The 12,357-nt window shown below is 35.4% G+C and overlaps 4 non-coding genes across 4 annotated transcripts; all 4 read right to left on the bottom strand.

The window, feature by feature from the left end:
• Nucleotides 1-1,723: 1,723 nt before the first annotated feature.
• Nucleotides 1,724-1,796, bottom strand: TRNAV-AAC (transfer RNA valine (anticodon AAC)). The gene has a single exon. It is a non-coding gene; the product is annotated as a tRNA-Val (tRNA).
• Nucleotides 1,797-4,597: 2,801 nt separating this feature from the next.
• On the bottom strand, nucleotides 4,598-4,670 carry TRNAR-ACG (transfer RNA arginine (anticodon ACG)). Its single transcript has one exon. It is a non-coding gene; the product is annotated as a tRNA-Arg (tRNA).
• Nucleotides 4,671-7,413: 2,743 nt separating this feature from the next.
• TRNAV-AAC (transfer RNA valine (anticodon AAC)) lies at nucleotides 7,414-7,486 on the bottom strand. Its single transcript has one exon. It is a non-coding gene; the product is annotated as a tRNA-Val (tRNA).
• A 3,533-nt stretch (nucleotides 7,487-11,019) lies between these two features.
• Nucleotides 11,020-11,092, bottom strand: TRNAR-ACG (transfer RNA arginine (anticodon ACG)). Its single transcript has one exon. It is a non-coding gene; the product is annotated as a tRNA-Arg (tRNA).
• Between the last annotated feature and the right edge of the window lie 1,265 nt (nucleotides 11,093-12,357).

Genomic DNA, 12,357 nt, shown 5'->3' with positions numbered 1-12,357 from the left:
ACACTATGGCTCCAAACACTGCTAAGTTAAGCTCTTCACAGACTTTAAGTTGCCGACCTTTTGTTTAGCTTAAGACTTAAGGTCTTGATGATGGAGAGGCTATGTATTGGCAGGGGAACTTTCCGTGATGGCAGCTGTAAGCGAGAAGGTAAGCACTAACATTAACATAAGCAAACCACACTTCATGGTGAGCAATTTTCAAATTGACTGCCTACTACAATATGTATTTTCATAATCACATAGAGCTGTATATTTTGCATCCGCAAAACATTCTGCCAAATGTATCTCTTCTTTTAGCAATATATTGCTTAATCTAATGTTTACTGAATTCCATGATTGCTTTTAAGTTTAAAGGCCGAGGAACTTTGTTAAAAACAAAACAAAAACTCACCATATACTGGCATTGCCTCCGAAAAAGTGCACAGGTTTCCCTTAACTCCTTTGCATTCAATGTCCGAAGATGCAGCCACTTAAAAGTTTTTGTTCATGCAGGACCCGGTACTAAGTTCTCCAAATCTAACCAGTTACGTATTCAGTTTTGTTTCATCCTTATTTTCATTTTCGGTGCACCAAACAAAATAGACAACCTCACTCGCTGTCTTCAAAAGACTTAGACAAATCAAACACACACACACACACACACACACACACACACACATATATATATATATATATATATATATACACACGTGCGCATGTGTACATGCTATTCATATTAATGTAATAATTTCACAAAATAAAATATATCAATTGTGTTCCCTTTTACACACACAAACATGTGTATGTGTGTATAACGTTGTCAGTAATTTTAGTAATTCTCATTAGTATAATATTTCCCAATGTGAAATTATTGTATTGGTATGTATAACCCGACAATCTTGTGAATTGGAGATAGCTGACAACTGATACTCCTGATGTCAGGTCAACTGACTCACAGGGTAATTCAAAACTCAACAGCGTCCCTTAGTGATGTGTCATATACCCTGGGATATACTTTGACCCCTCAAAGTTACATATGAATAATAGCAAAAATCAAAACACTACTTGTTTTACACTTGGGCATCTACGAAAATGGGTTTCCGTGAGAATCCCGTGTGTATGTGAATAAAATGAATTGAGAGGTCAACTTGTGCCCTTCAGCAGGTGCAGCAGAGTATGGTATGTATGAAAAGTATTGGTCGAATGTCCTCGTAGATATAATTCGTTTTCAATATTGAAATGGAATGCACACGTACAGAAATCTGTCGACCGTGTGACACCTTGCGTAGAAAGCTAGGTTTTCTATAACTCTATTGGCAGACCTCTTATATTTGAGGATATTTTGAGGCAAGATCACTAGTTCTACAACTCAAATGCTAGAATTTCGTATAGAGGGCGTAATGGACAAGTTCTACTCCTTTTTGAAAGTGCAAAGTGGCGGGTATTCAGGAAGTGTAGCTATTGTAGTCCTTCTAAAATTGAAAGGTATCTAAGGGATAGAAACATTCACCTAAAAATCTTAGATAACATCAAAATGCTCTTTCTTAAGCCTAGAGCCTTTCCTAAGAATACCACTGTACATTCCGCTGACCTCGGCAGTCACAAGAGTTCCCCACATGCATGTTTCTGCAACTGCGCCGCCGATTCGTGGCAATGATTTCGCTGGCGTCGGTTGTAGATTCTTACTGCTCTGGGAGTTCCTCATTCGTAAGAAGGGGAGGATTGGATAATTCTAGAAGAAAATTGTGCTCACCAGGGCTCGAACCTGGGACCTTCTGTGTGTTAGACAGATGTGATAACCACTACACCATGAGCACGCATTGGTTGAATGCAGAGTAAGTAAACTATATTGACAATGTCTAGAGTGGTATTTATTTATGTGTATGTGTGTGTATTTATGTATATGTATGTGTATATACGTATGTGTATGTACGTATATATATACTATATATATATATACATACATATATGTGTGTATATATGTATGTGTGTATATATATGTATATACATACATACATACATACATACATACTTACATATATATATATATATATATATATATATATATATATATATATAATGTGTGTGTATATATATGTACATATATGTATATATGTATATATGTATATATATACATATATACATATATACATACATATACGTATTTACATGTATGTGTATATACGTATGTGTATGTACGTATATATATATATATATTATATATATACATACACATATATGTGTGTATATATATGTATATATGTAAATATGTATATATGTATTTGTGTGTATATATATGTATATATATATACATACAAAAACATATATATATATATATATATATATATATATATATATATATATATAGGTAGTTATGTATATATATGTTTATATGTATATATGTATATAAATATATACATATATATATACATATATATATGTTTATATGTATATATGTATATATATATATACATATATATATATATAATATATATATATATATATATATATATATATATATATAGGTAGTTATGTATATATATGTTTATATGTATATATGTATATATGTTTATATGTATATATGTATATAAATATATACATATATATATACATATATATATGTTTATATGTATATATGTATATATATATATACATATATATATATATATATATATATATATATATATATACATATATATACATATATATATATATATATATAAGGCCTTATCTGCAGCGTCAAAGTCTTGAAATCATTTTACTTCATTGGCACTGTCGGGCGTACGACGGCGTAAGTGTCGTACCGCTTGAACAAAATCAGCCGTCACGCTCACAAAGCGACCCGTGCCTCTGTGGCGCGCCTTTGAAAAACATTTTTTTTCCAGTTATTTGCTTCTTCTGATGAAAAACACTTTCAAGTTCATAAAATACATTTCTTGTTTGCTTTAGTAATTCATATCGGAATGTGAATCATTACTTTTACCCAAGACTTTTCATGAAGTGTATTACATGTTGATGTGATTCCTCTTACATAAAATTCATAGAAAAATGCAGATATCTTTATCTAGTATGACATTTTCATAAGGTAATAGTTTTCAATTATAACTCATACAGGATATAAACAGAGCATTTTAAGTTGAGTTACACAGATTGCATCTTTTACTTAGCTCCATCATGATAGCATTGCTATGATGATGGAGATGCATGGAGATGCATTTTTTTAGCGACTAGTCCAGATATGAAATCTATACGAGATGCTGAAAGTTTTGAGAGAATGTCATTTTTATAGGATTTGTGGGAAATGAATTCAGAAACCACAGAATCATTGTATATTTTCAAATAATATATTGACCTAATAACTCTACAAATATATTTATAATGTTTCAAAATATTTCCTGGATTTGAAATTCGCCTCTTGTTGAGAATCCCTGACTTTAAGGTTTATATTATTTCAACATTAACATATTTGTGGGAAAATCTATAGGAATTCGTGTACTTTTTGGGTGAATTTTGCAGGAGAGATCTCTCGACTACATGGGAATTGGTTGAAAATTACATAATTTTCAGTTAAATACTATGTTCACACATATGTTAGAACAAGGCAGTTCTCGTTGTGAAAGATTTGTGATATGGGCCAAGATCTTGTTACGGGCATAATAAAGTGCTTAAATTGCTCTCTCTCTCTCCTCTCTCTCTTCCTCCCTTCCTCCCTTCCTCCCCTCTCTCTCTCCCTTCCTCCTCTCTCTCTCTCTCTCTCTCTCTCTCTCTCTCTCTCTCTCTCTCTCTCTCTCTCTCTCTCTCTCTCTCTCTCTCTCTCTCTCTCTCTCTCTCTCCCTCCCTCCCTCTCTCTCTCTCTCTATTCCTCTCCCTCTCTATTCCACTCCCTCTCTTCCTCCCCCCTTTCCCCCACTCTCTCAAAGAGTCTACACACACAGTTCTTCCTAAGCTAAAGTCGTTTTGATAGGATGTTACTGATGCTACCGCCGTAGATCGTCCACAGACGGAACTTCGATGAATTGTGATCCAACCCGATCGTCGGAATTTGTTGCATGACAAACGCCTATACGATCGATGTTACTCAGGCAGCAGGTACTTAAATGGGCCCATTTCCATTTATTAATCTCTTTTCTCTCTCATACAAACAACCCAAACACATACTTGTCTTTGTATGATTGAATGTAATTTTGTAGAAGTGTGTATATACCTATGTGGTATATCTAAACATGCATGTGTAGTGCACAAACACCTACAGACACTCTTAAATTGGGTGCACATTTACAAATAGGAATGTATATCTAAAATAGACTTATGCATCTTTATGATCATGACAGCAAGTGCTTATTACTTATCAACTTATATTTCTTACGTATTCTCTGAATTCTATTGTAAGTGATGAAAATCATAATTACAAAAGAAAGTCTAAGAAACCTCTGGGTCTATTATATCTAGAGGAAAGATTTGAGTATAAAAGAAGGATAAACTAATGACTTTTCTTACATCTGATAGTAGCGTAGTGGAGACCAACGTCTATGCTGGTGGCGAGACATTTAATCGAGTGGCCTCTCACGCATACTACGAGCGCGGTCGTGTAGGAGTCACTTCAGTGAAAATAGTCGAACGACCTTGCCAGGATTCGAACCTGGAATCTTCTGATCCGTAGTCAGACGCGTTATCCGTTGCGCCACAAGGCCTATATTTGAGGGAAAACTTAACAATTATTTACAACACAATACAAAAAATAACAAACTATATAGAACGTATGTACGTAGGCAAACGTAGACACCGATGGGTTCTGAAGTTGACCCAGAGGACAACTACAATCAATGACCGGTACTACAGAACTATACCGTATGCACCCCAGTAAACCGGGGTGCATGGCGTCTAATAATCTGTCACGGAAGCGAGTATTGCGTAGAATATTTTTCATATCATGTGTAGATACATCAGTGGGAGTTTACACAATAAGAAGAGGCAAGAAGTCAAATGATTACTTTCGTCGCGACATTATAAGCTCATCGTCTGGGGCTACATCCTCTTCCAAAGGCTGGCGTCCGTTTAATCATTTAATCGTAGTGGCAGTCGATCCTCCTGGTGCAAAGAGTGGATATTCAATTCCTCCACCCTTGCAGTCTCGGGCAGTCAGGGTGCCACCCTCTCTGGCGTAGCCCGAAAGAAAGGTAGGCGGTGGACTACACGGCCTGGCATCAGCATTCGGGGCCCTCGGATGCTTTTCCTGCATGCATCCAGTGGTTCACTCCCCGACTGCGGCCCGGTGGGATCACCAACCTGTCTACCCCCCCCCCCCCCGAGTCATTTGTCTCACTGCCGATAGGCTTCTCGGAGAGGCAGACCGACACGGACTGCCTCCCAAAGCCACCCATTGATTCCAGGGCTTAAGATCAATGGATATCAGCTGCAGTAACACAGCGGGCCAAATTACCGTTAAAAATAACCAAAATACTGACTAAAGTAGTCACGGCAGCATAGTGTAGGTGACCAGGTCTCTTTTATTTACTCCTCTAGGCCATCCATGAAGTTAGAGCAGTTGCTTCAAGAATATAATTTAATATACGACAGCTACTATTGTTGTCATTGTTATTAAAGTGCATTTGCTTATCTTGTCTGTGTATATTTAATTTACTTTTGGGATTATGAGGGAGGAAAATTTTAAGATTTCGTATTTACATACTTAATTTACACTATGGCTCCAAACACTACTAAGTTAAGCTCTTCACAGACTTTAAGTTGCCGACCTTTTGTTTAGCTTAAGACTTAAGGTCTTGATGATGGAGAGGCTATGTACTGGCAGGGGAACTTTCCGTGATGGCAGCTGTAAGCGAGAAGGTAAGCACTAACAGTAACATAAGCAAACCACACTTCATGGTGAGCAATTTTCAAATTGACTGTCTCCTACAATATGTATTTTCATAATCACATGGAGCTGTATATTTTGCATCCGCAAAACATTCTGCCAAATGTTTGACTCTTCTTTTAGCAATATATTGCTTAATCTAATGTTTACTGAATTCCATGATTGCTTTGAAGTTCAAAGGCCGAGGAACTTTGTTAAAAACAAAACAAAACTCGCCATATACTGGCATTGCCTCCGAAAAGTGCACAGGTTTCCCTAACTCCTTTGCATTCAATATCCGAAGATGCAGCCACTTCAAAGTTTTTGTTCATGCAGGACCCGGTACTAAGTTTTCCAAATCTAACCAGTTGCGTATTCAGTTTTGTTTCATACTTATTTTCATTTTCGGTACACCAATCAAAATAGACAACCTAACTCGCTGTCTTCAAAAGACTTAGACAAATCAAACACACACACACACACACACACACACACACACATACACACATACACACACACACACACACACGTGCGCATGTGTACATGCTATTCATATTAATGTAATAATTTCACAAAATAAAATATATCAATTGTGTTCCCTTTAACTGCTGATGCCGTTTTACACACACAAACATGTGTATGTGTGTGTATAACGTTGTCAGTAATTTAAGTAATTCTCATTAGTATAATATTTCCTAATGTGAAATTATTGTATTGGTATGTATAACCCGACAATCTTGTGAATTGGAGATAGCTGACAACTGATACTCCTGATGTCAGGTCAACTGACTCACAGGGTAATTCAAAACTCAACAGCGTTCCTTAGTGATGTGTCATATACCCTGGGATATACTTTGACCCCTCAAAGTTACATATGAATAATAGCAAAAATAAAAACACTACTTGTTTTACACTTGGGCATCTACGAAAATGGGTTTCCGTGAGAATCCCGTGTGTATGTGAATAAAATGAATTGAGAGGTCAATTTGTGCCCTTCAGCAGGTGCAGCAGAGTATGGTATGTATGAAAAGTATTGGTCGAATGTCCTCGTAGATATAATTCGTTTTCAATATTGAAATGGAATGCACACGTACAGAAATCTGTCGACCGTGTGACACCTTGCGTAGAAAGCTAGGTTTTCTATAACTCTGTTGGCAGACCTCTTATATTTGAAGATATTTTAAGGCAAGATCACTAGTTCTGTAACTCAAATGCTAGAATTTCGTATATAGGGCGTAATGGACAAGTTCTACTCCTTTTTTGAAAGTGCAAAGTGGCGGGTATTCAGGAAGTGTAGCTATTGTAGTCCTTCTAAAATTGAAAGGTATCTAAGGGATAGAAACATTCACATAAAAATCTTAGATAACATCAAAATGCTCTTTCTTGAGCCTAGAGCCTCTCCTAAGAATACCACTGTACATTCCGCTGACCTCGGCAGTCACAAGAGTTTCCCATATGCATATTTCTGCAACTGCGCCGCCGATTCGTGGCAATGATTTCGCTGGCGTCGGTTGTAGATTCTTACTGCTCTGGGAGTTCCTCATCCGTAAGAAGGGGAGGATTGGATAATTCTAGAAGAAAATTGTGCTCACCAGGGGTCGAACCTGGGACCTTCTGTGTGTTAGACAGATGTGATAACCACTACACCATGAGCACGCATTGATTAAATGAAGAGTAAGTAAAGTATATTGACAATGTCTAGAGTGGTATTTATTTATGTGTATGTGTGTGTATTTATGTATATGTATGTGTATATACGTATGTGTATGTACGTATATATATATACTATATATATATACATACATATATGTGTGTATATATGTATGTGTGTATATATATATATATACATACATACATACATACATACATATACATATATATATATATATATATATATATATATATATATATATATATATAATGTGTGTGTATATATGTACATATATGTATATATGTATATATGTATATATATATATATACATATATACATATATACATACATATACGTATTTACATGTATGTGTTTATACGTATGTGTATGTACGTATATATATATATATTATATATACATACACATATATGTGTGTATATATAGGTATATATGTAAATATGTATATATGTGTTTGTGTGTATATATATGTATATATATATACATACAAATACATACATACATATATATATATATATATATATATATAATATATATATATATATATATATATATGTCTATATGTATATGCATATGTATGTGTAAGTATATATACTGTATATGTATATGTATATATAATATGTATATATATATATATATATATATATATATATATATATATATATATATATATATGTATATATAATGTGTGTGTATATATGTGTGTATATATATATATGTACATATATTTATATATGTATATATATATGTACATATATTTATATTTATATATATATATACATAAATACACACACACACATACATACATACATACATAAATAGATACATACATGAACACAGATACATACTTTCATACATTTACATACACGTACATAAATCCATAATTGCATAAACTCACATACATATATACACTTACATACATGCATATATACACTTACATACATGCATATATACATATATACACTTACATACATGCATATATCCATGTATACACTTACATACATACATGAATACAGACACATACTTACATACACGTACATACATCTTCAATTACATAGACACACACAGAAACACACACACATATATATATACATACATATATATATACATACATATATATATATATATATATATATATATATATATATACATATATATAGGTAGTTATGTATATATATGTTTATATGTATGTATATATATATATATATATATATATATATATATATATATATATATATATATATATATATATATATATATATAAGGCCTTATCTGCAGCGTCAAAGTCTTGAAATCATTTCACTTCATTGGCACTGTCGGGCGTATGACGGCGAAAGTGTCGTACCGCTTTAACAAAATCAGCCGTCACGCTCATAGAGCGACCCGTGCCTCTGTGGCACGCCTTTGAAAAACATTTTTTTCCAGTTATTTGCTTCTTCTTCTGATGAAAAGCACTTTTAAGTTCATAAAATACATTTCTTGTTTGCTTTAGTAATTCATATCGGTATGTGAATCATTACTTTTACCCAAGACTTTTCATAAAGTGTATTACATGTTGATGTGATTCCTCTTACATAAAGTTCATAGAAAAATGCAGATATCTTTATCTAGTATGACATTTTCATAGGTAATAGTTTTCTATTATAACTCATACAGGATATAAACAGAGCATTTTAAATTGAGTTACACAGATTGCATCTTTTACTTCGCTCCATCATGATAGCATTGCCTAAAGTGGACGTAAATTGGTATTAAAATTATTTGACATTGTCTCCTGTGTGTATTTGTGATAATGTGCGTACTCATGAAAAAGTATTTCGTTTTATGTATATACTCCCAAAGGATATTTTAATCTGATTTGACATGTTCGCTATACTATTGGAAGTAAAAAAAGAAAAAAAAAAAGAAAAAGAAAAGAAACCATGTATATGTATACATGCATATGATTAAAAAAAATAAGGAGATGCATTTTTTTAGCGACTAGTCCAGATATGAAATCTATACGAGATGCTGAAAGTTTTGAGAGCATGTCATTTCTACAGGATTTGTGGGAAATGAACTCGGAAACCACAAAATCATTGTTATTTTCAACAAATATATTGACCTAATAACTCTACAAATATATTTATAATGTTTCAAAATATCTCCTGGAGGTGAAATTCGCCTCTTGTTGAGAATCCCTGACTTTAAGGTTTATATTATTTCAACATTAACATATTTGTGGGAAAATCTATAGGAATTCGTGTACTTTTTGGGTGAATTTTGCAGGAGATCTCTCTCGCCTACATGGGAATTGGTTAAAAATTACATAATTTTCAGTTAAATACTATGTTCACACATATGTTAGAACAAAGCAAGTTAATTATATATCTTTATCCCTCTAAGGCAGTTATTTTGCACAGCCAATCGAATATCAATACTCGTGAATAGTCACTGTCAAAAACAGTTCTCGTTGTGAAAGATTTGTGATATGGGCCAAGATCTTGTTAAGGGCACAATAAAGTGCTTAAATTGCTCTTTCTCTTTCTTCCTCCCTCCCCCCCCCCCTCTCTCTCTCCCTTCCTCCCCTCTCTCTCTCTCCCTCCCCTCTCTCTCTCTCTCCCTCCCCTCTCTCTCTCCCTTCCTCCCCTCTCTCTCTCCCTCCATCCATCCCTCTCTCTCTCTCTCTCTCTCTCTCTCTCTCTCTCTCTCTCTCTCTCTCTCTCTCTCTCTCTCTCTCTCTCTCTCTCTCTCTCTCTCTCTCTCGCTCTCCCTCCCTCTCTATTCCACTCCCTCTCCCCCCCCCCTTCCCTCACTCTCTCCCTCACTCTCTCAAAGAGTCTACACACACAGCTCTCCGTAAGCTCCAGTCGTTTTGATAGGATGTTACTGATGCTACCGCCGTAGATCGTCCACAGACGGAACTTCGATGAATTGTGATCCAACCCGATCGTCGGAATTTGTTGCATGACAAACGCCTATACGATCGATGTTACTCACGATTCAGGCAGCAGGTACTTATATAGGCCCATTTCCATTTATTAATCTCTTTTCTCTCTCATACAAACAACCCAAACACATACTTGTCTTTGTATGATTGAATGTAATTTTGTAGAAGTGTGTATATACCTATGTGGTATATCTAAACATGCATGTGTAGTGCACAAACACCTACAGACACTCTTAAATTGGGTGCACATTTACAAATAGGAAAGTACATCTAAAATAGACAAGCATCTTAATGATCATGACGGCAAGTGCTTATTACTTATCAACTTATATTTCTTACGTATTCTCTTAATTCTATTGTAAGTGATGAAAATCACAATTACAAAAGAAAGTCTAAGAAACCTCTGGGTCTATTATATCTAGAGGAAAGATTTGAGTATAAAAGAAGGATAAACTAATGACTTTTCTTATATCTGATAGTAGCGTAGTGGAGACCAATGTCTATGCTGGTGGCGAGGCATTTAATCGAGTGGCCTCTCACGCATACTACGAGCGCGGTCGCAAAGGAGTCACTTCAGTGAAAATAGTCGAACGACCTTGCCAGGATTCGAACCTGGAATCTTCTGATCCGTAGTCAGACGCGTTATCCGTTGCGCCACAAGGCCTATATTTGAGGGAAAATTTAACAATTATTTACAACATAATACAAAAAAATAACAAACTATATAGAACGTATGTACGTAGGCAAACGTAGACACCGATGGGTTCTGAAGTTGACCCAGAGGATAACTACAATCAATGACCGGTACTACAGAACTATACCGTATGCACCCCAGTAAACCGGGGTGCATGGCGTCTAATAATCTGTCACGGAAGCGAGTATTGCGTAGAATATTTTTCATATCATGTGTAGATACATCAGTGGGAGTTTACACAATAAGAAGAGGCAAGAAGTCAAATGATTAATTACTTTCGTCGCGACATTATAAGCTCATCGTCTGGGGCTACATCTTCCAAAGGCTGACGTCCGTTTAATCATTTAATCGTAGTGGCAGTCGATCCTCCTGGTGCAAAGAGTGGATATTCAATTCCTCCATCCTCGCAGTCTCGGGCAGTCAAGGTGCCACCCTCTCTGGCATAGCCCGATAGAAAGGTAGGCGGTGGACTACACGGCCTGGCATCAGCATTCGGGGCCCTCGGATGCTTTTCCCCCCCCCCCCGAGTCATTTGTCTCACTGCCGATAGGCTTCTCGGAGAGGCAGACCGACACGGACTGCCTCCCAAAGCCACCCATTGTTTCCAGGGTTTAAGATCAATGGATATCAGCTACAGTAACACAGCGGGCCAAATTACCGTTAAAAATAACCAAAATACTGACTAAAGTAGTCACGGCAACATAGTGTAGGTGACCAGGTCTCTTTTATTTATTCCTCTAGGTCATCCATGAAGTTAGAGCAGTTGCTTCAAGAATATAATTTAATCTACGAAAGCTACTATTGTTGTCATTGTTATTAAAGCGCATTTGTGTATCTTGTCTGTGTATATTTAATTTACTTTTGGGATTATGAAGGAGGAAAATTTTAATATTTCGTATTTACATACCTAATTTACACTATGGCTCCAAACACTACTAAGTTAAGCTCTTCACAGACTTTAAGTTGCCGACCTTTTGTTTAGCTTAAGACTTAAGGTCTTGATGATGGAGAGGCTATGTACTGGCAGGGGAACTTTCCGTGATGGCAGCTGTAAGCGAGAAGGTAAGCACTAACAGTAATATAAGCAAACCACACTTCATGGTGAGCAATTTTCAAATTGACTGTCTACTACAATATGTATTTTCATAATCACATAGGGCTGTATATTTTGCATCCGCAAAACATTCTGCCAAATGTTTGACTCTTCTTTTAGCAATATATTGCTTAATCTAATG

Source organism: Penaeus japonicus, unplaced genomic scaffold, assembly GCF_977035675.1.
Source record: "Penaeus japonicus unplaced genomic scaffold, GWHDUDI00000001_assembly GWHDUDI00000012, whole genome shotgun sequence".
NCBI lineage: Eukaryota > Metazoa > Arthropoda > Malacostraca > Decapoda > Penaeidae > Penaeus > Penaeus japonicus.
Note: the sequence above shows the minus strand (reverse complement) of the source record. Positions and strands in the feature narration are given on the sequence as shown.